This window comes from Strigops habroptila, chromosome 1 (assembly GCF_004027225.2).
Source record: "Strigops habroptila isolate Jane chromosome 1, bStrHab1.2.pri, whole genome shotgun sequence".
Taxonomy (NCBI): domain Eukaryota; kingdom Metazoa; phylum Chordata; class Aves; order Psittaciformes; family Psittacidae; genus Strigops; species Strigops habroptila.
The window spans coordinates 93,536,476-93,561,506 of NC_044277.2; the positions used below are offsets into that span (position 1 = coordinate 93,536,476).

At 38.0% G+C, this 25,031-nt stretch overlaps 1 long non-coding RNA gene across 3 annotated transcripts in view; it reads left to right on the forward strand.

Moving 5' to 3' along the window:
- LOC115609618 overlaps window positions 1-25,031 on the forward strand; it is a 254,133-nt gene that overhangs the window by 61,828 nt on the left and 167,274 nt on the right. For all 3 annotated transcript variants that reach the window (XR_003991925.1, XR_003991924.1, XR_003991927.1), the window contains one exon: window positions 17,142-17,221. This is a non-coding gene — a long non-coding RNA (uncharacterized LOC115609618). The remainder of the gene's footprint in view (window positions 1-17,141; window positions 17,222-25,031) is intronic.

Here is a 25,031-nt window from a genome sequence, read left to right on the forward strand (position 1 = left end):
TGCATTAAAGAAATTACATGCATTTTTTTCTTGAATAAGGATATTGCAATTCTCTTAGGTCTTCAAGTTCACCTACAGCTTCCATTTTAATCCTCGAAGCTTGAGTAGCCATACATAGTGAGTATGCAAATGTATCTCTTTATTTTGGGCCTTGTTGCCCTGCTCAAACTAGCACTGGCAAAAGTACTCTCTTTTTAGGCAAAAAAGGATATTCCATATTAGCTTCTGCCAGCTAGCAGTTGTACTTTTATTGTGCTCTTGTCAGGTATTAGCGGGTAAGGATTACTTGGTTAGTGACAAGGAACTAGTCCTAACTGTAATTCTCAAAAACTGAATCAAAACTGTTTAATTTTAAATTTCAATAATTTTAATTTCTTGTACTTGTGTGTTTTCTTAACATCATTAGAAACTAAAAAAAAAAAATAATCCCTCCTATCTGCAAACTTATCTAACTACTAGCTTTAGTCTCATGTTTTTTTAATACAAAAAAAAAAAACCAAAACCAAACCCCACAAACAAAAAACAAACCAAAACAAAAAACCCCACCAAAACAAACAAAAAAATCCCACCCAAAAAACAACCAATCAACCAAAAAACCCCCAAGCACAAAAAAACCCAAACCTAAAAAAAAATCTGTCTGACCGCTCCACCCCCCAGTATATGTACACATTTAGATAGCCTGGTAAAAGAGAAATTTCTGTGGAATATAGTTCTGTATGTATATGGATAGGTAGAGGATGAAATGACCATGTTTCTATATTTAGATTTGTCTAACAAACTATTGAGTTCTGGTTATGGAATGAAAGTGTAGGGGTAAAATATTATGGGTACTGCAGCTATAATAAAATAGAGAGGATAGCAGAGAAAGCTGTTGCTCCAGAGGTTACTAGTACATTTTTGCTTTCCTTGTTTCATAGTACTCTGTGAAGAAGAGATGCTATAATTTACTTTTATGGAAAAATCTATCTGGAGTAACTTTCCCTGGGCCCTGCGGCCCCATGCTTGGCAGGAAATGCGTGGGAGAAGATGTGGCAGATTGTTTTGTTCAGAGGAGTAGGCAGAGCCCACTGCGAGCATCAGAAATACCCTGGCAGTCGCCATGCTGAGCCTGTGACCTGCTGAGGCTTTCAGCTTGACTGCCTCGGCCTGCATCATTTGTGTGATGATAGAAATGAGTAGGCAGTGGTTGTCTTTCACCTTTCCACTTCTAAAATAGTCTGTGTCATTTACAGCACTTCAGCCTGCTTGTCTGCTTACCAGTGTGTGAAATGCTTCAGTCCAGCTAACTGGACTTCCCTCCCCTTTTTTTACTTAATGGTAAGAAAATACCTCTAGAGTAATTGCTTTGGTTGAATTAGTAGGCTGTGTAGATATAAATCTAAATTATTGTGGGCTGGGAGCTGCTAGGGAGGGGGTGTCTCCCCCTGGTTGTGCTGACCTTGTGCCTGGCTGCCTGCACTCCCAAGCCAAAGTGAAGTTCCAGAAGTCATACTTGTACACGTGGCAAACTCGGTTTTGGTTGCCTGGGCCGTGTTCCCTTTGGCTGAGCTTCTGTCCTCTTTTACAGTTTCAACACTTCTTACCCCTGAGACATGGTCTTCTTTCCTAATTAATCTTTTCATTCTCTGTAGAATCTGGACTTCCTCTCAATATCCTGTTTAAAGTGCTTATTCATTCAAGCAAATCTCCAATCTTTCCTTACCATTTTTTTTTCTCCTCCCGCTTGGAATGGGAGTGTGAATAGCATTTGTATTTTTCAAATGAGATATTTCTGTGTTTAAGATAAAATGTTTGAGCACAAATTTCCTTGGTTTCTCAAAATTTGCCATTCTGAAATCCTGAAGTCCCCATTGCATTTACATTTGTCTATTTGATTCTTCTCATTAATAGGTGACATATGCAGTAACTTTTGACAGTCAGCTCTTCTATCGAGTCTTCACTTCTCACTACAGCAATGGCTAGAATAAATTGATGTCTTTTGTTGTTGTTTATAAGAGTAATCTCCTAAATAATAGGGGGGGGAAAAAGGCTTCCAAACTTTTTTTTTGAGCAACATTTAGCAAAGAAGGTGAAAGAAGCAACATACTGTAATGTCAGAAAGGGAAAAAAGTAGAATTTGTCCCATGCAGATGTAATTGCTCCGTGAATTTCCGACTTGTATGTATCCACCTTACCAGCTGCAGCAGGGCTGAACTCACTCAATATTAAAAGAGACTACAGGTTAGCCTAAACCTCTGTGCAACTTTAGATGCATTATAGGGATCTCCGAAACAGTTTCCATCAGGCTTTTGCATTTGAAGTTGCTAGCCTGCCTGAGAACTAGAGTATACTCTTGCCAATTCCTAGGCTGAAGAGTTGAAGAGAGAAATGGTATCATAGAGGAGATATATGCTATGGAATAATTTTTTTCTTTCTTAGCGAGTACCACCCTTTCTCATGTGGACAAAATCCATACCTTAAATGCATTATTTCTCAGGAAAGCCAATATCCTGAATTTATTTGAACCAAGTAATTTGAGGGCTAAGCTTAATACACTGACAGCTTTGGAAATAGAATGTGTGTGGCTTGCATCTGGGACACAATGGCTTATTAAAAAAACTGTGACCATAAACTTTTTCCCAATGTTCGTTTTCATTATCACTGTGTATACACTGAAACCTGAGCACATATTTCCTTGCTGAAGATGTTTCTTACGTGCCAAGCATGTAGACTCATCAAAGGATAATAAAAGAGAACAATAAAGGCAGTATGTAAAATCAGTAAGAGTAATACTGTTAAGTGTATATAGTTGGTAAAGCTTTTTGCTTTTTGGTTGAAAAATTTAGAAATTTGGCCCATGACATGCATCAGAAGTGTCTTTGTGTGGGTTTTCTCCCCTTTCTTTCCTTGGAGATGTAAATGCTTGTGTGGAAAACCTCCTTTTACTCACATTTCATTTCTTTCCATTACTGAAAGAAATCCAAGTTCTCATAGTTCACATAAAATGGATTCAGTCCAGGGAGATTGTTGCCCTGTTCTCATTATTAATCTAGAAGGCTTCATACTTGCAGCATGTCGCTGTGCTGTGAAGAATATAGAGAGGGCAGGCAGAGGCATCTGCCTGGGGGATGGGGGAAGAGGCGTTATGCCTTCCCCCAGTACTGAGGAGCCTTTTCAGTGGTGATTTCATGCTGATTTGAGCATGAGCTATCGTGAAGCCAGGCCAGCCCAAACTGTTCTCACGGGCTGAGGGAGTGATGTGGGAAGGAGAGGCGCTGGCTGCGGCCCTGGCACTGGGCTGCCTCCGCCATGGGACCCTCTGCCAAGCTCGGCCATTCTTATTGCTGATCCCTGACCTGGCTGCCAGCAGGGAATTCCTGTCAGACCTATCCAAAACTGAGTCACCCTGTATTTAAATTAAAATAAATATTTAGTGTGTGTTTTTCTTTAGGACCCTCTTGTGTGTGAGACTTATTAAATGTCAGAGTTTAACTGGAGTGCAAACATAGCTTTAATTAGAAAGGATGTTTTTGCTTAAAGCTGTATGCTATCACTGGCTGGGGTCTGTAACTCCTTTAGTAATGGCTTTTCCTAATGACCTGGTCTGGAGGTTCCCAAACCACAATCCCATAGATCACTCAGGTCTGTGGGGAGCTGACACACTGTGGCAGCTGCTGTTAGGCTTCTCGCCAGAGATCAAATCATGCAAAAAGCAGCCAGAGACACACTGAATGCTTTTTTCTCTTTTTTTAATTTTTTGCTTTTTTTTCTTCCAAGTAAGCAAGTGCTGTCTCCTACACTCCTACTACTTGTTTGTGAGTGGGAGAGAGAATTCCCAAGGACATCAAGGTTGTGAAGAAGTGGTCCCTGGTAGCTCTTTTAGGAGGAGTCATTGGCAGTTCTTTCCCTGTGCCACTTTTTTTTTTTTTTTTCCTCTCCTCCCCCCCCCCCCCCCCCCCCCCCCCCCGATGATTTATGTGTTTTGGTGTTGGATTAATACCTACCCCTGGCCTCCAGTATTAATAGGTAGGTGATTTCTGCTGTAGAAATGAAAGCTTCTGGTGGTCAGAATACATGAAATGTTCCATATATGGTCTCTTTTTAAATCCTACATGGGGTTACAGAAGATGGATGGTTTTACTTTACAAGGAAGTTTACTGTTTTGTGACTCTCAAGTATGACAGTTTATATATTTATATATATATATTTATTTATTTTTTCCTTTCAATATCATAATGTGAAGTACTCCAGAGGACAAGTTCTGGTCAACTCCTATTTCAATAAGGTTTTTGGAAATACCAGAGACATAGCACTATGTTTTGGTGGGTTTTTTTCTCTTTTTAATTTAATCCATATGAACTTTGTTGGTGTCTTATAAATTTTTCTTATGACTATCTTAGTCTCTAAGAGCAGAGAATGCTTTCTTGCAAATAAAAGGTAAATTCTTTTTCTGTGACTGAGGAAAGGAGTAGACTCTTTCAAATTATGAGAGTATTTATTTTTATCATATCGATGAGTATGTTGGGATGAAACAAATGCTTTTTTTAAAGACAGCAGCTGGTTCCAGCCTCCAGGTTTGAAGTATTTTCAGTCTCATCTGCTTACAAGCAGCTGGAAGCAACCCTATATGGGTTGCTTATTTAAGAAATTGATGTACTTTTCTATGGGGAATGCAGAACTGGATCTCACAGAAAGGAATATATTAATGTTGTCAGTGATGAGTTTTAATACATTGAGCTTGCACCAAGGGCCTTTGAAAGTGCTTTACTCTGAAAGTCCTTTTGATCTTTTGCAAATAAAAATACCAAATGTTTGACCAGGGCCAGATTGCATTTGTAAATGGTAGTTTAGCTGTTTTAGATTTGTTGGTTGATTGATTCATTTTGGATGAATTTGAAACAAATATCCCAATAAAAGAAAATTTTCAGGGGAGGAGGATTACTTTTACATTCCAGTTACTGGTAAGGGAAGGAATGCCTTTGAATAGCCAAAACCTCACATAAGGGCTGCTTTATTCCTGGGGTAGATATGGTAATTTTTCCTATGCCATGCAAGTGGTATCTAGCACCATATACGTCAGTAGCAGAAAAAAGATGCAGTTTGAAAGATGGCCATCAAATATCTTCATTGAAATGCTGTGTGTTGTTCAGCTGATGTATTGCTTTACAGAGAACATGTAGTGAATAAGGAGAGATTATTTTCACTTGAACTGTTTGCATGATGGAGGGAAGACAAGGCAGCAGCAAAATGGGTCAGGCTGAATCTCCCATTCTTTGTGCAGAGTTAAAAAAATGGAGATTTAGCAAGAAACAGACAAGTTTAGCCCCTTCTTTCCATGCTGTGTGCACATTCTGTGTTTTCTGGTTTTAATAAAACTGGTAATTCTGCTGGGCATCATTCTTAAATTCTCAGCAGTTAACATGTATTCAAGATGTTTCCTTCAGGAAAATTTTTCTCTTTCCATATGAGCTGTTAGCAGCACTGCCTGGCGCCATGAGAATGGCAGTCATGCACAGTGTAGGGGGAAAAAAGACGACAGTAGTGTTTTCCTAATACCGTGTCTGCTCACACAGTGAGTTACTTAGTGTATGTTATAATGACTTGTGTTTACAAAAAAATATTAATAAACCCCCCCAAGCATAATGAAATAAATTTAAGATATATTTATGCTTAAAATGTATACAAGTCTTAGTCATTTTTCTAATAATTATTTGAATATTAGTGTTCAAGGCCAGGTTGGACAGAATCTTGGGCAGCATGGTTTAGTGTGAGGCATTCCTGCCCATTGGGACTAGATGATCTTAAGCTCCTTTCCAACCTTAAGCATTCTATGATTCCATGTGTGAATAAGTTCTATCAAGTGATATGATAGTACCACTGATTGATAGTAGCTGATGATATAAAATGTTGTAACAGTTTGCCTTGTACCCTGTTGCAAACCTAGTTGCACCGTGCAGAGATCTGTTCCTCTAGATGGAGTTTTGAGTTTAGCATGTGCAAGTGGTCCCAGATTTATTTTGCATATGCATGCTTTCCTGCTGTCAGTGGACTCTGGATCCTGATGTTGGTATTTGAGTCAGGACATTGCAGTACATGCAAAGTACTTCCTATACGCAATTTCCTACCTTTGGCTTCTTACATGAAATACCATTATTGTTGTTCTTGTTGTTTTGGTTGTGTTTGGTGTTTTTTTTGTTTGTGTTTTTTTTTTTTTTTTTTTTAAGGTAATGTTAGAAACATGCTTTGCAACTTTGATATGAATGTAAAGAAAAGGTATAGCTGCCACTATGGCTGATATATATCCATATGCCTGGATCAGTGTTTCTTACTGTTTATTTTATGAGAGGACTTCAGCTTCAGCATGATTTCAGTATCTGTGTTTGCAGTTACTGACCGTAATTAATATTAAGCTGTTGTTGTTATGATCTATCATAGTAGTATACTTCTGAGGGTTCTTTTAAAGATGATTTTGAAATACAGCCGTAGGGTGATAAATATAAATGTTGATAAATTACTGGAACTGCACATGAGAGTTTGAAATACTGGCAAGTTAGGGGTTGTTTTTAATAAGAAAAACCATGAAAGTATAATTTTTGTGTTTGAAGGATTTCCTAGGGTTGCATGATTTTGTACTAAAGAGAAATTAGGTCGGAATTATGGACAGGTTTTCTCTCAAAATAATCTATACTGCACTTTAGTATCTTTCTGAATGAAATCTTCCTGGCAAACTAGAAATTAAAATGCTCACAGAAATGTCAATGAAGGGGAGATAAAAAGGGTCTGTGAAGTTGTATATCATGATCATGTGAGATAAATAGGAGCCCGTCACCCTACTGGGTCATGATAAGATAATGTCTTTTTAGCTGTACTGCTAAATCCATGCCTGATTTAGAGTGAAGACGTTTCAAGTTGTGGGAAGCATACTCTATTACAGGATGGAAGCATCTTCCTGGCACTGAACTGTGCCACCTGTACAATGGGACTTGCTGTACTGTTCCACTTGCAGCAGAAAAGGTGGCTGGGGTGAGAAGAACTTCCCAAAACATGTTTCTGGGATTCCGGAAACTTCGGACAGCCATTTCTTGGTGCTTGGTCCTACTTCTCTGGGGTTTCAACACCCTGGCACTGTATATAGCATGCTCTTGGTAACAGTACTTGATTGCTCTTAAAAAGAGTGTCGCAGGTTCATATGTCTCCAGGGAATGCCCTTTTAGGAGAGGTGTCAAAATTAGGATAGTACTGCCTGCTTATCTGAAAGATTTTTAGAATCCTTGTCTAAACACTGAAAAAGATTTTCTGCTTATTTTGGTTTCACTCTGCTAAATTAATGAATATTGCCCGTTCTTCAAAGTTGATTAATCAAGATCTTATCATATGGTTTAGATTAAAGCAACTTTATATTTCATTAGGAAAATATTATGTAATGATTATATTTGGACCACATCTATTTCTTTTCCCCTGTTAGTATTATTCTATGTTGGCCTTCAAACAAGGGATCCTGTTAGATTCTCACTGGGTGGCCAAAAGTCAGAAGATTGCAAGTGTTATGAAGATTCATGTTTGTTTTGGGTGGAGGCTTCAAAGGCTCACGGGCTTCCTTACACAAGGATGCAGTCAGGAAATGGGAAGGCAGGCAAAAAAAAATCTGAATCTGTTTTATATAAAAAAGGGATCATGGAGCCACTATCCTTGCTTAACTTCAATGGGAAGGCAGTATAGTCATGGATTTCTTTGCACTACATGTCTTTGATGTTTGCATTAGTTGCTGTCAATAAAACTTTGTTTTTTTTTTTTTTACATGTACACTTTAATAACGTAAAATACAGCTATGGATTCATAAGGCAAATTGTAAATAGTGTGTTCAAGCTTAGCAACTTAATGTGTATAGTTTGAGGTGCTGGATGATGGGGTGTGTTCCAGTCCATATGTTCTGCAGATTCCAATTAGTAAGACCATCCTGCTGCTGCGTGGGATAAAGTGTGAGTTAGGATTTAATGCTGTATGTTTTCTTGGTAAGTTATTGAAGGAATTACCTCATCAGTTCCTTCCAGTATTAAACATAACTCACTCATGTGGCTTGCCCAGGCTGGTCTGTATCTGGAGGGATTGTGATTTTGTTGTATATCACCCATGTTAGTAATTTTATTAGATGATGTTAAGATATGGCTGTAAATCAGATTTCTAACAAAATATTATGGGTTTCTGCAGGAACACAGGTCTTTACATACACTGTGTCAGACTACTGGCACTTAAAGAACTGTGCAATGATATGTACTACAGATGGGTGAAAATAAAAGGAGAAATTATTTCTTGTTGGATTCAATCAATTGAATCCTTGCATGAAGAAAGGAAGGAAATGTTTAATATTAATGTGCATAGCTTACATATGCTGTTAGTGGTGTTATCTCTTACAGTTGAAACATCTGGTGGTTTTGGTCAAGAAAAAATTAGTCTTATCTGTGTGATCTGTATAATTTCTACCTGTAATTTTCTTTCTCTCTCTTTTTCCTCCTTTTTTTTTTTTTTTTTTTTTTAAGATTCCCCTCCATGTTTTTCTTTTAGGAGGCTTCTATTTAACGAAATTGCACACAGGAAGTGATTCAAATTGTAGAATGGACACAGACAGCATACATATACATAAGGCAATGCTGTGGGATAGTAAAAACTTCCTTTTAAAGTCTCCACAGAGTGGAAATCCCTTAGAGGAATGACTCAGGAGGACTCAGTCTAATTGAGTCACTTTGAAATTGTTACCATTTGTCACTATTTGTCTTCACAGGCATTATTACTTGTGTTCCTTATGTTCATTCATAGGTTGAACTTTACATGACTTTTGAGATGAAGGAGCTTTTTAATTGGTGAACTGAAGCTACAGGACATCCAAGCAGTGTCTCATATTGCCATCAGGGGCATGCTGCAGAGCATCCTAGTCTCCTAACCCAGTTAGTGATGTTTTTAAGCTCCATCTGAGTCTGTGGAAACCAGGATGTATGGAAAAGACAAGTGTCTTGTCCTGTCCTGATGTTGGGATGTAGCTAGGGGATCCTCTAGGTGAGGAGATGATGTGAAGCTGAGCTCGGTAATGAGAAGTAGCTTAAAGCTGACTTGCTAAAGATGCCTGGGCAGCCAGGATGCAGACAGCTGAGATCTCGCCCATGCTGCTGCTGGTTGGCCAAATGACTGTGACAGAAGCTGACCAGTCTAGGAAAATTCCTTCAAATAGCAACTTGCAGTCACTCACCCCCTGATTTTATGAAACTGAAACTGAGGAATGGCAACAGAGATTGCAGTGTTACAGATGGGTCAGAGCCCAAGTTGGTTAACTGAACATTAAACAGCACTACATGGGAAAAATCAAGCCAGCTTAGTTTTCTTGGCAATAGTTAACCTTGTTTTCCATTTCAGGAGGACCTATGGCTCTGTGAAATATAACTACAGATAGTCATTGCAAGTCCTACTCAAGTCAGCTTCCCAAGACCTCTTATGCTCAGCACTGACTCTTAAGTCAGCTCCAAAAATGCTGTAGATTACTAAAAATAGTGCAATCTTTGATTGCTGCAAGATTAATGCCATGGACTCTGTGAATGTAAATTACAGTTCCATTTGGGAAGTTTTGCTTATCTAAATGCTACATAAATACCTTCAAGCAAATATTAGAAGACAGAGGGAAATTTTGTTTGGTTTACATTTTTATTAGAGTTCCAAGAATTGACTTCAATTGTACTACAGTGGCAGAAAATGAAACATGCTATAATTTCCACTAAGGGATGAGAAGATCAAACCAGTTTTGGAAACCAAACCTAAGAACTACCGAATTTGCCAGTCTAAAGACCTTTCATTAATTCAGTGAGCATCCTTGCCCACAATACAGTCAACGATGAGAAGTCTTAGAAATAGAACCTGTGATGGCCATTACACTACCAAAAATCAGTTTAGTCTCTGGAGTGACAGGTGTTTAATCAGCCTTTCTGTTCTGCTGCCCTGGCTGAGAGTTGCTGTTGTAAAACCAAGAAAGCCCTGATTATTATTTATGCTTAGACATCCTTATGTTGTTGTGGTGGTACCAAGAGACACTTATCTGATGGTGCTTGCTACAGTATAAACTATGGCAATATGATAATGTTGTTTCTAGTTCTTCACTGAAGTAACTGATTTTATCGGGGATTAGAATACTATCTTTAAAAAAAAAAAGGCAATAATTCTCCTTTCTGAATTTGCTATCAACATAATTTAATTAAGTATATATATTCTTAGCATTAATATGACTGAAAGATTATGTTCTAGAAATACATCTAAACTTTTTAGAGAAGGTGGTTAAAAGTGAGTGACTGTCTAAGGATACATGGACAATAAATAATAATAATTACTGTTTGGCATCTTATTAACCATTTCTTGTGGTGTCCTTTTAGGAACTTGAATATAATGGGTTTTTTTTCCTATATGTTGTGTGCTTTTCGATTTGTTTCTGTATGAAGATAATAGGCTTATTTAAAAAAACCAAAACAAAAAAAACAAAAACCAAAACAAACAAACAAACAAACAAAACCAACAACAAACACCCCCCCCCAAAAAAAAAACCAACCAAAAAATGAAAAAAAGAAACAAAACCAAAAAACCAAAAAAAAAAAAACCCCAGAATAAAAATGAAGTTATAACTCCCGTGTTGCTCATGGTCATAGGAATTTTTTCAAGTCTAAGCTCTTCAATTATTTTGTGGTGAATGTTGCAACATCATTGAATAGTTACAGTTATTCACAGGAATTGTAACCCATAGGAGAAAAAAGACAATGTTTTCATTGCTACAATTTTTTGGAAAAAATATTCTTGGCAGTGTAAAATATGTATATGTATTAAACTCTGGAACTTAAATGTAGTGAGAAGGATAGAAGAGGAAAATGCCTGCATTTTTCATGAGCGTGACTCATAAGGAATATGTTTGCTATGGTTAATATCCAGTGATTTTTGCCTGCCTGAAATATAATGTTCCATGTCTGTGCACAAAACTCCTTCACTGGGCAGATCTCTGGCCTTGACTTGTTTTTGGTTGATTTTGGTTGATCTCCACTGTCTTTAGTCAGAGACAGCTGCATTTTCCTAGTATGCCAGAGGTAAATGCTGCTTCAGTGCACTCGGGCTAGATTCCCTTGCTGTTCTATGTCTGTAGTGCACCATGCCATGTGGAAATGGATACTCACAAGGTTTCTGCTCTGCCTCCCAGCACTAGGTTGACTTCAGCTTCAGAGGAGAAGGTGATGTGAAGATGGTGGACTGTCAGCAAAATGGAAAGTTAGCATGCCTTTGGAGAGTCAAATGAATGTGAAAGATACCTGTCATCTTAAGTGGCTTTGCTATCTTAGTGGAAAAATGCAGTACTTGCATGTCTCTATTCTGCCTGTATCTGAGGTATTGGTGCTGGTACTGGTATAATTTCTGTTCTGTGTCATCGCAGACATTTTCTAATATGCAAATGTCACTACTTACTGAAGACTAAAAGCAAGTTAAGTATAGAACTAAAGCCATCTGGTAGTTCAGACAGAAAAGTTAGATAATTAGCTGTTCTTGTCAAGGGACTATGATTAAAATAGGCCATCTTCATAATAGTGACTAGTTTGCAGGGACTTCCTGAAAGCCACCTGGGATAATGATAATGAAAAGAACAAAATTAAAAAGGAGGGGGAGATGGTGCCATTAGAGCTTATGATGACTTTTGTCAGTGAATTAAGTCACCTTTTAATTTGAGGACTGTTATTTTGGTACTTTGGAAAGAAACATAGGTTGAGTTTTCTGGCTTTGTTTGGCAATGTGATGATAGTAGGTCAGCTGGATTACTGCTGGGGTTCCTTAATACTTCTGTGTAAAGTTCTGGTTTCATTGCTCACATCCTTACTAACTTGTGAGTGCTGCTGGCATAGCTCATCTTCAAAGACCACCCTAATCTGTGTATAACCTGCTAGGTCCTGCTCGGGGAATTATTCCTTTTGTGGAATTATCACAGTTAAGAAAAACCTAGATGAGAAAAAGCATCTGAACATCATTATTGCATCATTCTTGATCAGGTGATAATCGCAATAGGCATAACAATGTTAGTTCAATATGAATTTATATTGACCTACCTTTTAAGTAAAAAGCTGGTTAGCAAGTAGTACTTAAAAGTAATCTAATTGTATAGTGGAAGGAAGGATCTGTGTGACTTTGGCAAGCTCCAGACCCCTCTCCAGCACTACTGTGGAAAGGCTTTGTACTCCCTTTGGTCTTTCCTACTGAAATCTTGTCCGCCTCATCCAAAAAAATAGCAGCAGGGAAATCTCTAAAGACTGAACAGCGCTTGCTCTTTCCTACATATGGATTCCTTGGTGGATGCCCTATGCCAGTGTGATAAAGAAATTTTAATCAGTGAAGTCTGACCTGAATCATCTTCTAAATTGTGTCTCTGGGAACACAGTTTTAAAGGCAGTTATGCTAAATGGACTAGTAGGGTAAAATAAACATTGGTAAGAATTAATTTTTTTTTAATTTTTTTTTTTAAAGTTGCTACTTATTTAACAGTTCTAGCAAAAAGCTGCTTATCATCTGTTTCAGATAGAGGTTTGCAAGAGTTCCAGTGTGGCTGTAATATTTTCTCCCATATAATATGCTGCAAATGTCTTTTGAAAATTTGAAGCAAGTTGAATACTGAAAATGTGGGCAAGAATTAAAAGTACTCTGGCTTTTCTGTGCTAAAACTCTTTGCGAAAAAAACCCCAACCCTGCTTCTAAATTTTTTTCATTAAATGAAGCTTTTATGTCCCTTTATTCCTTGATTAGGAACACAATGATTTGAAAAATTCGAGATATTGAGGTCTCAGAAGTGTCAGGGATGGTCAGCTTTTAAAAAACATAAGTAAACATTTCAGTGCAATACATCCAAAAGAAATTGCAGTGTGAATGATTGTGGATATGCAAATATTTCTAATAAATTTAATGGGCCAAACTTTCATGTAATTAAAAGGTGAAAAATGTACGCATGCATGATCAAGGTAATATAAGTCTCTAAATGCATTCTGTGTAAAACAGCTATGTGATGCATCTAGGGAGCACTTTTCTAAAGCTTGTTGTAAGAAGCATTGAATCGGAATGCTACCTTAGGAGTTTTCTTTTTGAATATTGAGAAAATTGTTACAACCTGCTTCTAAAGTATTTTCTTGAAAACCATCAAAAGTGGAAGGTCCAGATTTTAGCTTCCAAGCGCAGGTTGTCACTCTCGCTTTAAGTTCTGTCTGCTCATGAGTTGTTTCAATATCTGTTCACACTTGGTGACCTGATGGCTTGGTTCTGCTTTGCATTTTTGTTTTTTTTGTTTGTGGCAAGCTTTTACATTATGCCCTCTGCATTATGCAGAGTCATACGGCCTTTGACTTCCCAGCATTCTTCACATTTTTATTGCCATTTACTTACATGGGAGAAAACAGACTGAGAAGCTGATAACCAAGCTGAAGCAAGAACAGGCTTTTCACTTGGTGCTGTTATAACTGGCTTTAGGTAAATCTTGCAAGGGAGCAAGTGACTGTCAAAGCTATTAGGTAACAGGAAAAACTGGGTGGCTAAGGTTGCGCCTAGTTAAGTCTGAGGGCTCTATGTCTCTCTTAGTGTCAGTTCATTGGAGTTGAAGTTAATCTGGTTTTAAAATTCTGGGGTTTTTTTAAAAACTAAAGCTTGGTTTTTGGTACAACAGACCTTTAGATTCCCTCCTCCCAAGTTATATTTTCTGATGTGCCAGCTTTTTTTACATCTGCTTTTTGATGAGGTGTCTGATTACATGTTTTTGTTTCATCCTGCTCTTTGTACAAGTTGGTGAAATTCAGATTTTCTTGTAGATAAGCCTTTGGCCTTTCAGTTGCTTCTGCCTTGCAAAGAAATTAATTCCTTCAAGCCAGCAAGTCTGCAGCTCCAGCTGTGACTGTAGATGAATGTTCTTGCAGGGTCATGTACTGTAGCTCTGAACCTAAATAAAAGGATTAACAAGGGTTCACTTGGAGGAAAAATGCTTAATTTCACCATAATAACTATGAGAACCCATAGGGAAAACCAATAAAGCTTTACTATTAAAATTGTTAAGAAATGATTATTCCACCCTAACCCCCCTTCCTGCTGTTACTGTACTTTGGCTTGTACAAAGGATGGGATTGACCTAGTTCATGGTAGTACTTTAGTCCCTGGCCTACAAATTATCTTTTTCTTTAAAAATAATTCCTAGTCTAGTTCTGTTAGGAGGCAATGATAGTATTTATGAAGGAAGTGATATTTTCTGATGCATTTTACGCAATCTTCTTCCCCAGAACTTTGCTTGGTGTGAAGGAAGAAGGGGTATCATGTTAGGAGGTAGTTAATGCTGGGACTAAGCCTGACAGCCAGTAATATCCAGATGATACATCTCATTGCTCTGGAAGAGCCATGTACATTTTCCACAACCAACACATACTGCTATTAATGATTCCTGGCAGAAAGAGAGGATTTCCAGGATGACTCTCTTTAGCTGCATGCATAAACCTCATTGTCTTGTCTTTATTGGCAAGACTGCCCAGCAATAGGGAAGAGCAGAGGGGCTAGCAGGGGCTTCCTCACTCAGTATTATCTCTGTTGGCTGCTGATGGCTGCGGATACGGCCTCTTTCCACTCAAGCAAGCAGTGGAAGGGTTGAGATGCTATTCAGGGCAATACTCTGATACTTGAGGGCTCTACTGCCTTTAATGGAGAGTGTGAGGAGAGGATAGAAGTTTGATCATAGTAATCTTGACTCTTTCCCCTCATTTTAGGGCTGCCTGCCTTAGGCAGCACTATTATCTGGGTAGTCAATGTGATACTTGTATCAATTCCCTTGGGAAAGAAAACAAGTAATTAAAATTGACTAATGTAGCTGCCCTCCTTGGTTTAAGAAATCAAACAGGGAAAAGAAAAATAATAATCTAATTTTAAGATTAAAGCTCTATATTAGCTTTGTCTTTTGCTTCATTTGGGCTTTGGAGGTGGCCAGTGAGTCCTGGTTGGTAGGTTGGTGACCCTCTTGAACTCCTGGCTGGAAAATGCCAACCTATCTGGATTGTTTGCCAGAAGCTCCTGCTATTGAAACCAAGGCATGAAGGCTGGTACATGAACAAATCTTCTCAATAATGGTCAAAGGTGCTGCTTGAGCATGCACTTAGTGTCAAGAACAGGGAAGCATTTTTGGTTGTCATGTGCTTTTCTGTTCCTTATTTTTACTTCAAAGATTTTACCCATTTGAGAAATGTTTGTATCTAGTATATAACTTATTTATTTAAAAATATTATTTAAAAATATTTATATATTTTTTAATAATTTGTAAAATTATTCCTCAATCTTTCTTTCATCAGAGCACTACCTTTTTTAGACAAAGCAAAACAAAAGTCTATGGACAGCATTGTGCTGTGTTTCAACAATGTTTTTCATTTGTGACCAGATGAGCATCATACTGAACTTTGAATATTGACCCACTTTTTTTAATTCCCTCCTGTTGTTTTCTTGTTTGCATTCTCAGGAATGTGGTTTCAACTTTTCCTCTTCATGATTATTTTATGGACCACCTTCTGAAACTGTAGAGACCACCAGCAGTCCATAGGGGTGGCTGAGGACCCGCAGTCTGCACAAAATTCCACATGAACTTTTTTTATTTACTATACTCCTGCTCCAACACTCTGACTCAAATGTTTCTGGTGGTCTCTTGTGTACCACCTAATGTGGCTTTAATTAGTCACAAGTGGCAAGTATCTTCTAAAGGCAGAAACTAATTGCAGTCAAATAAATTAGGCATGCTCCTTTATCAACTTCATTTTATTGTTGGTTGGTTTGATTTTTGTGGCTGCCTGTTCAGGTAAGCAGCCTGTGCTTTAGAAATATTCTCTGTTTTTCCTACATTTTTCAATGATCTTAAGAAAAAGATCACCTTGCAGAAATCACAGAGACTCTGGTTATTCTATGAGTCTCTAACTCTATTGGAAGAAACTTGAGGTTTAAAAGCATGTTTTGCAGAAACAGTTGGCATGGTATTCCTGAGTGGCCTGGTTTTGGTTTAATCTGACTGGATTTCCAGAAAGTTAGTGTTGTAAGGTGAAAATTTTAGACCAAAGCTACTGCATATAATAGTACAACTATCAGGTCTTCTCAATTTATGTATGTTATATATGAGTAAGGTAATATTATAATGTGTATAGGGGAGAAAATGTGGTATATGTGTAATTCACAACAAATACGACATCCTTTATAAAGGCACAACTGTTGGCATACTCTTAAGAACTTTTCCTGTGTCCTTGAAAGCACATTTTACCCATGAAGTTTATGGTGATATGCTTGCAGACATGGAAGTTAACTGCACTACAAAATCTGAAAGGTTAATTTGCTAGCTTACTAATAGTTACTCTCTTAATCAAGCAGATGCATGCAACATTTGCAGTACACATTTTTGCCATTTTAGTATTTGATTTAGAAAGAGAAGACTTTGCAGAGATACAGTATACCTACTGTAAGTTGAAGGGCCTTTTAATGTACTCATGTTGTGGCTACAAAGTCAAAATGCAGCTCTGAAAAATGTTGTGTCCAGAATTTTTAGAGTATCCTTTGTACTTGGACACCTAAGGAATATAGAGCTTTCCAACTGCAACTGAAAATAAAATGTTAAGAAAAGACACATTTCACATTTAGCATAAGTCATTCTTTCTGTAAAATACAACCATAATTTGGAAATGCGATTTCTTTTCATGTGAGAACTGAAAAACTTCTCTGTATATACAGTGTGAATTAATATCAACAAGTCAATATGTGGATATAGCATAGTTACCAAATCATTAAACCAACTTGGGATGACTGCTTCTTTTTTAATGCTTCTATTTTTAAATATCATGTTGATTTTTCATCTATAATTAGTCTTGTTAATAATTGTGTTTCTTGCAATTCTAGTCATGCCACAGATGAATGTACCACAGCTTCATTTGAATGCACGGAGAAAAAGTCTAAATAAAAAATTAGATTAAAAAAAGAATTGTCGGAACAACAACAAAAATCCTTGCAAGTGCAGCATAAGGCTGAATTCTGAAGTATTGTTGTTGTAGTTGTTGTGAATTTGATGACTTTTATATTGTGTAACATATTTATATTTCTTTTTAAACATTTAGGAATTCACCAGATCTTTTCGTTATGTGATTGCTGAAGCATTATCCTGGGACAGCAGTAATGGTTGACGAACACCCTTTAGGTAAGAAATCAAATGTATGCTGTTTCGTATGGTTGTGCATTAACTTTCCTCACATTGTTCTGGTTAAGCTTCAATAGTAGCATCAAAATTCACTGAATATAAAATACAAATCTCTTGTCTACATGAATGTTTATATATGTCTCTCTGTAAATCATTGTGAGCAGGTTTTTGGTTTTTCTCCCAGATTTGGTAATTCTGACAACAGATGACATTGCATGTTAAATTGTGTTTTAATAATCAAAAGATTATTGCAAAATACTGTCTGTCATTTCTAATTCTTCCATCAACCCACCTGCTCCTGCAGGAATTAGTTCCATCTAGTTTAAGTTATACCAGATTGGCGAATCTATTCCATCAGGCTTTACACCTCTAAGCCGCACTTGGCTTGCTAAAAAATTTTTGAGGTTTACCCCTTAATAAACTTTTTACTAGTTAGTCTGCTAATACTTTGGTAAAGTACCTCCATGAAGAGGAAAACAAAAGGTGTGTGTTTGTGCATTTGTAGTGAATTCCAGCTCTGGCTCTCCAGTGTATTCTGCTCTTCTGCCTCTTGTGATCCATTTTCATTCACTCAAATTTTGCACTTAGATCTGTAGTGGTCATGACTAATCTGATGCAGGTTTTGCTGCATCTCCGTATGTCTTGGTTTGTTAAACAGGGACTTCATAAGATTCATTTTTCTCAATAAATCCACTTTTAGCAAACATATGAATGTGACGGAAGTACAATAAGAAGAAAATGTATACCAGTGCATGGGTGTTTCTTTGCACAAAGCAGCAAACTCCCATCCTCAGTCATCTTGCCTGATGTTGATAAACTGTAAGATTATTAGTATTACGTAGTTGTCCTATGTAATCGATTAGAATGGTGGGAACAAACAAGCTGCTGCTATTGTAGTCTTTACTCTTGGCACTGTATGAAAGCATTTCCTTAACTTATTTTTGAATTTCATTTCACATTAGCTGTTGCAACTGTAGGCCTGAATATATGGACAATTTCATCATTTCTTGAATGGTTTAAGTAACTTGTTCTTTGAGGCTGTGCCAAATCACAATATAGTTGTCAAGTTGTTGATACCTTTGGAAGTTAATTCAAGCTTGTTAAAGCCTACACAAATGCAAGCAAAGGTTGGTCTTGATTCAATTCTTGCTCTGTTACAAGCTTCCTGGGAAACTATGAACAAATTCTTTAGTCCCCATATCAGTGGGATGTAAGTGCCTACATTCCTATGTGCTTGAATTTCTGGTAGGGAAGATAGTGTGTCCAGAGTACTTTTTTTGGACAACTTTGATATGCCCTGGGCTACATCGAGCTTTCGGTGAACATATCACCTTGTGCTGGTAATGTAAAGCTGTTAGACCGCCAGTGCTCAGAAGTGAAATGGTTATTGCTTGTGCGGCTCTCCCACTGCTGATTTCTTTGTAATGTGTAGGTTTAAGGCAGCTGCTCAGACCTGTCTTGCTTTTCTTTTTGAGCTCATTTCCCCTTTTTTAGTAATAATTTGGGGGTTGTGTGGCCTTTATGTTCTGTATCTCCTTGAGTTCTACAAACCAACAGAGAAGATGCTCTGCGTCCTGAGCTGTGAGGCAGTCATCCTGGCCATTTTTTTTTCCTGACAGAATTCGAGATTGTGTGGAAGAAACCATCATAAATTTCAACTATCCTGGGGGCACACACTCAATGGACTGAGCCTCCCAGCAATACATTAAAGTTTAGGACCATTAATCAGAATTGAACTTTATTTTTTCTTGTTGCTTTTCTTTTGTACATTTAAAACATTGTTTTCATGTTCACAGAAATTTTAGATAGGTTAAAGAGAAAAAACAGAATTACCCAATAGTGCCTTTGCAGCTGAAACATTTCACTGAGGACCTGAGTGCACACATCCCAGCTAATGTGTCAAGGCTATGGAAGGAAGTGCAAATATTGCATAAATCTCCCTGTCAGTCTCAGGTGGAGTCACAGAAATACACTATACAGTATATATGATGTTAACTATTGTGGTAGGATTGCCAAACTGGAAAAAGCTGTGGCTTTGCTGAAGGTGAGCCCCTTTGAAAAGATTAAAATCTGATACTGATACTGTGAATATGCTAAGTACAGAATACAGGGTATTACACTTTTTAAGCATAAAGGCTTTTAAAATTCTGTGAAAGCAAGTAGAACCAAAACCAGCTCTCATCTAAACTCTTAGAGTACTAGAAGGAGAATAATTTCATTATACTGGTTCTCTTTCTTGGCAGAGAATGAGAATACTAATAATGGCAGCTAGGTAAGTCTGGTTTATTTTTGCTCTCCACCTTTGTTTTTCTCCAAAAGACAGTGGAGATCTTGGACTTAATATCTGCTCCTGATTACAGAACCAGCTTAATGTTGTACACTTCTTTCCATCCCATCTGCCCTCATTTTCCCTTCTGCATCTGTATTTTGAGCAGAAGGTGATAAAGCAGCTCTTTAGAAAAGATTGCCTTGATATACAAGGCCTTCAGCTGAATACTTATGAGATAAAAGGCAAGTTGCACAACTATAAAAGCATATTATTTAAGACCTTTTCAGTTGAAGATGACTCCACTATGTTTGTTCTGATGGCTCATGATAAAGCATGCAAAAGACTGCCAAGTCAGCTTTCTCACTAGAGGAAACTGTTGAGTACCTTTTTCGTTAAGTTCCCAGGAAATAGGCACAGTCTTTTCCCCAAATCCTTTCTGTGAGGTTGCTGGACACTGAACTTGCCTGTGGTACAAAATGTCCAGCTATTTAATGGAGAAGCAAGATGAGGAACCTCAAATGAAATAGCTTGCAATAGTAGAACTGTGGTCGAATTGTTTGCTCACTGTTTTAAGCCTTCAAAAAGGGGTGGTGGTGGGGAGAAGAGAAAACCTGCTGCTTTGCTTGCTTGTGCAGGAAAGAGCACAAAAAAATACTGCTTCCCTGCTTGTGCAGGAAAGGCTGAGAAAAATGTGTTGTGAGTGTTTGAAAATGAGTTCTCCTGTTTGATTAGACTAAAGAGAATAAGATTTATCCACGGATCATCTGGATGCATGTGACTATATGGAGGTGGATTGCTTCTTGCCGGAAAGTTGTATAAAACTGAAAAAACAGAGAAGGCTTTTTTTTTTTTTTTTTTCTTTTTTTCTTCTGTAGCAGGATATAACTAGATTGTAAACTTTGGCAGGACTCTTAACATCTGAATGCATCTTGAAATTCTGGCAGTGTTTTTGTAAAACTGATTCTGAAACTGGAATAAATGAGAGAGTTTTCTGTATTCTTCCTCATGTTTAATTAGGTGAAACAGTAAGTTTTATATTTGTCCAGAAAGAGGTCAAAACTAACAAGTAATGGAGAATGGGGCAGCCAAACAAGGATAAGTAAAGAGCCAATTTCTCAAACCGGCAACGACATACCAAGAGTTTGGAAAAAGTATGCTTGCAGGCTTCCTTTATTATTATAACCTCTTGAACAGAATAACCCAGTCCAAAGAGCTATAAACGCTTTCCAATAGAGAAGTTTATGACCTAGTTTCTGACTGAAACACAGTATCACAGTGTGTGGAAAGAACTTAAATGAAGATACTGGTGGCAGTGCCTCTGGTGTGTTGTATTAGAAAACTCGGAGTAGTCAGGCATTCTTGCCCTTTGCAAATACTTGCTAATTGGAGTCAAGTGGACCGAACTTGGAACACCGGGGATTTTTTGCAGGAGACGTAGGCATTTAAATGCCTGGGTTGGCATGGAGAATTTTCATAGGATGTTGAGTTTTTTTAACAGAGCACTGTTTGGAAAAATTATTGTTCTATGATTATTTTAACAGGAATTCAGCAATTATAGAATGCCTTTCTAGATCCTGTGCTCCTTTAGAGCAGTGAAAGGAAGAAAAAAAGTGCATTTAGTCTGTTCACAATTATAAATCTCTTTTGGAGAGAGGCAGGGAAAAGTTTGATTGGGCTTCATTTGATCCATGGCCTTCCTGTGAGGGAGCAGCACAAAGAGTTGAGGGAGAATGTGCTGGGAAGGGGCTACCACAAAAATGCTGACCTTGTGATTTAAACAGCAAATTCTCTTAAATTGGACAAAAGTTTCTCTTTGCTTCTGTAAACCCTTGCAGAAGGCATCAGAACAGGCCACGTTTCAATTAGCTGCCCTGGTGAGAGGCTGGCTGGCATGATGCTTCTGTGATGGGGAGGTAGCAACACAGAAGTAAACTAGGTAGCTTTTACAAGTTGGTGGATTTCAGTTTTGCTCCCTTTTCCTGCTTTTGCTGTAATTCACTGATGCTGGTGAAAGCAAGGCAGCTGTGCTGATATCTGTCATCCATGGCTGTGATCAATACCATCTATCCCTTTCTTCTCCATCTTCTAGGAGGTTGGGATTGATTTTTTGAAAGCACAGACCGTTAATGTCTCAGACAAGGAGAGTTTCTGAATACTGTTGAAATACATTAAATAAAACTTGGTTAGCATAGTGAGAGCTATAGTTAAAATTCTTGCAGTGTTTCAGTTATAATTACTTTATTATTCCAGTTGCTTATAACTTCCTGAAACATTCATGTCTCAAGTTGAAATTTTCCAGACTTGATCTTGGCCTGACAGTGACCTTTCTTCCCTTTTTTGTTTCTCTTTTCTCTGTGGTATTAAGTGAATATGGCTTGGGCGTTTCATTTATAATGAGAAGAAAATAGTAGAAAAATACACTTCAGCTATTACTTTAAAACTCTGAGACTGAATAGCTCAAGTGGCACAGCTGTTAGAGAAATGGTGGTGAAAATCATCAGAAGAGCTTCTTGAATCTTACCAGAATATGTGACAGGGGGCACTCAAAGGGCCATCAACTTTAGGTCTTAAATTTTAACGTTCTCTCCATCATGCACATACATTACACTCTTTCATAATTATCACATGCAGTTATTTTGGCCTTATCATTGATCAGCTGAATTGAAACAGTAATCTTTGGTGAAAGAGCAGATCTGTTTTTTGCTGTTTGACATGACCCTGGCATGACACTGCTCATAATTCAGGAACAGAGTAGCACAGCTGGCAAGTACTGTGCTGGGATGTGCAATGGGAGTCCTCTGGGGCACTCTCGTCCCACAGTTCAGGTTGAAAATGCTGAAGTTTTCAGAAACTCTTCTCCCAAGAAAACTTTTAAACAAAATGTAAATTTTAAATAAATTTTCTGACCAGCTCTATTCAAGCTGTACTCTACAGCAGTTTATACCAGAACCCAGTTGTCTTAGGAGATGGGATTTATTCCTGGATGGAAAAGGTAGAAATAAGTTGTCAGGTGCTTTCATTTAGATTAATGTTGTTATCATGTCAACTTATGTAAAGACTATTGATGATGGTGGTGATGTTGCTAAAGAGCAGATTGTGGGGTTTTACTTCTTGACTCATAAGATCTATTTCAAGAAAGTTAGTCGTGCTTGCCTGTTGGCTTGCACACAGGCATGCCTTGCCTTAAAGACTGTGGTTTTTGCCAAGAACAATCAGTGTGAGTGTTTCTATAAAGCATTGTGAGAAATTTAGTTTCTAGAATTGTTTTCTCCTGGGCTCTTCTGTTCCATGGGAAATACCAATTCATGTGCATTCATGAATCATCTTTGTTTCTGTTATTAAATGGATGTGTCTTCTCAGTGATGAAGACAAGTGTCTGACTGAAAGCTGCAGGGCAGCAGCAAACAGAACTGCCAGCAGATCTGACAGAGGTTCCCATTGTGTTTCCATTGTGTTCTACTGCCCTTTAACAAGTTTTAAGTGAATTCCCAAACTTTGAACATCCTGTGTAACATCACAACTCTCCTATCTTCTAGAGGACTGTAGAAACTTTCTTCATTGCCTGTCATAACTTGCTATGGTCATCTGCAAGATCGTCCCTTGCAGGAGCTCCTTAGTGCTGTTCAGATACTGTCTCAGCAGTGCTGATGATGGGTAAAAGGTGCCTGTAGCATAAGCCCAGCTTTTCATATTGCTGGAAAATGCTCATTTCTTGTTGGTGAATAGTACTATATATATAGTTTTCTTAAGATTTAAGAGTCTTAGGATTTCAGATTTATTCAATAAGTACAGAAGTCCCATTGCAACTACTTTCACCTCTAAAAATTAACCAGGTTGTATCTGCTGGTTGCACCACAGAGTGGAACAACTATCTTAAAATTGCATTGATCTGTCATAAAAAGCAGAGTCAAATACTAGGACTTTAAAGAAAATTGTTCTGTATTGCCAGTTTATGCCTTCAGAACAAGAGGGACTGTTTTCTTTAAATCAGCCACCAGATTCCAGTCTGACTTGCTGTTTTCTCAATGGGCATCTTGTCAAGTATGGCATCCTTCTGACCTGTCCCTGAGTGAGTCATAAACTTTATAATAGTGACAAGGACATCTTTTGATGAGATTTTGGGGCCTGTTTTCTAGAGAACCCCTGGATTTTGAATTCTTTCAGGCTTCCTTCTACATGGTAAGTTACTAAAATGGAATTGCTTGGAACAGGTACAGTAAACTTCAGATTCAGAAATTAAAATACAGCCTCATCCTTATAGCTAACCTTGTCCATCCTGTTGGAATGAGCAATGCACACTTTGGTACTGGCAGCAGGAGTAGTAAGTACCACTGGAAATATTGTGGGTACATGACAGTCAAAGTGCAAGAAGTTTTTAGTGAAATGAACTAATCAAAATGTCCTTGAAAACGACAAACTTCTTTTTCTGTGATGCTTTCCTTGTCATTTCAGTCTGTCATTGAAGCTAATGGTTTTGGTTGGCTCTCTTCCATACTGTCTTTTGGCTTATACTTTCAGTTAAATTTTAAAATGTCAAATATTTGAACGATAAGCATCTATTTCCATCACAGATATTTAAATGAAGGCTCAGTTGTTGGAGTATCCAGGAATTTGTTGTTCTGAGACTTGTGGCCCAGCCTGCCTAAACTCTACACTTGGATGAGTGTGTCTTTGCAGGGTTACAGCTAGGTGTTGGTGGTTCTGTCAGACGTTTAGAGTGGATTTCTAATAGGAGCATGGAACTAATTTTATATTATCGATTTTATGCTCAGTGCTTTCTGGATTGGTTTTTCATTGTTTTTCATTGAAAGCGTAATCTACGCTTTCATTACAGACGTAATTATTCTGCTATCCAGAGTGGGCTCTGGTGTTAAAAACTTTAGACACAAAAGTCTTTCTGGGGTATTTAAAAACTGACTGGTCATCCTTTAACCTGTTGAAACAAGTTTAATGTGGAGTGATACTTTTTGTTGGTGGTCGCTTTTCTGTTTTTTGTGTGTGTTTTTTTTTTTTATTTTTGTTTCTTTGTTTTTCCCAGTTATTTTATTATTAGTCTATGGTGATGAGTACTTTGGAAGAATTCAGTTTTACTCCTGAAATGCCAATCAGCTAATCACCCTTGCTTTGTCATTTCCCCAGCCCCCATGTGCTGCCTCTTATATATGTGCTCTGTAAGTTACTAAAATACACCAGACACCTATCCCAGTACAGGCAGAAAAAGCTCCCTGAGATTGCTGAAGGAACCGCCATGCAGTAAATTCACAGCTTGTTGAAGGCTGCGGCTGTTCTGCTGAAGGAGGGATCAGAATAACACTTTCTTGGAGCCTGGATAATTGTGTGAATGCGCCCCGGGTATCTCACCTCCCTCCCCCACCTTCCCAGGGCCCTCCAAAGTAACTATAATCCTCCTGGCTCCTGTTTCCTCTGCCAGAAAAACACATCAGCTCTTAGCCTGGAAAATATCCTGCTTTGCAGATGTGCTCTGTCCCAGGGAGGATAGCCTTCTCCCAGGCTGAGTGCTCCTTGGGTCAGCTAAGAGGT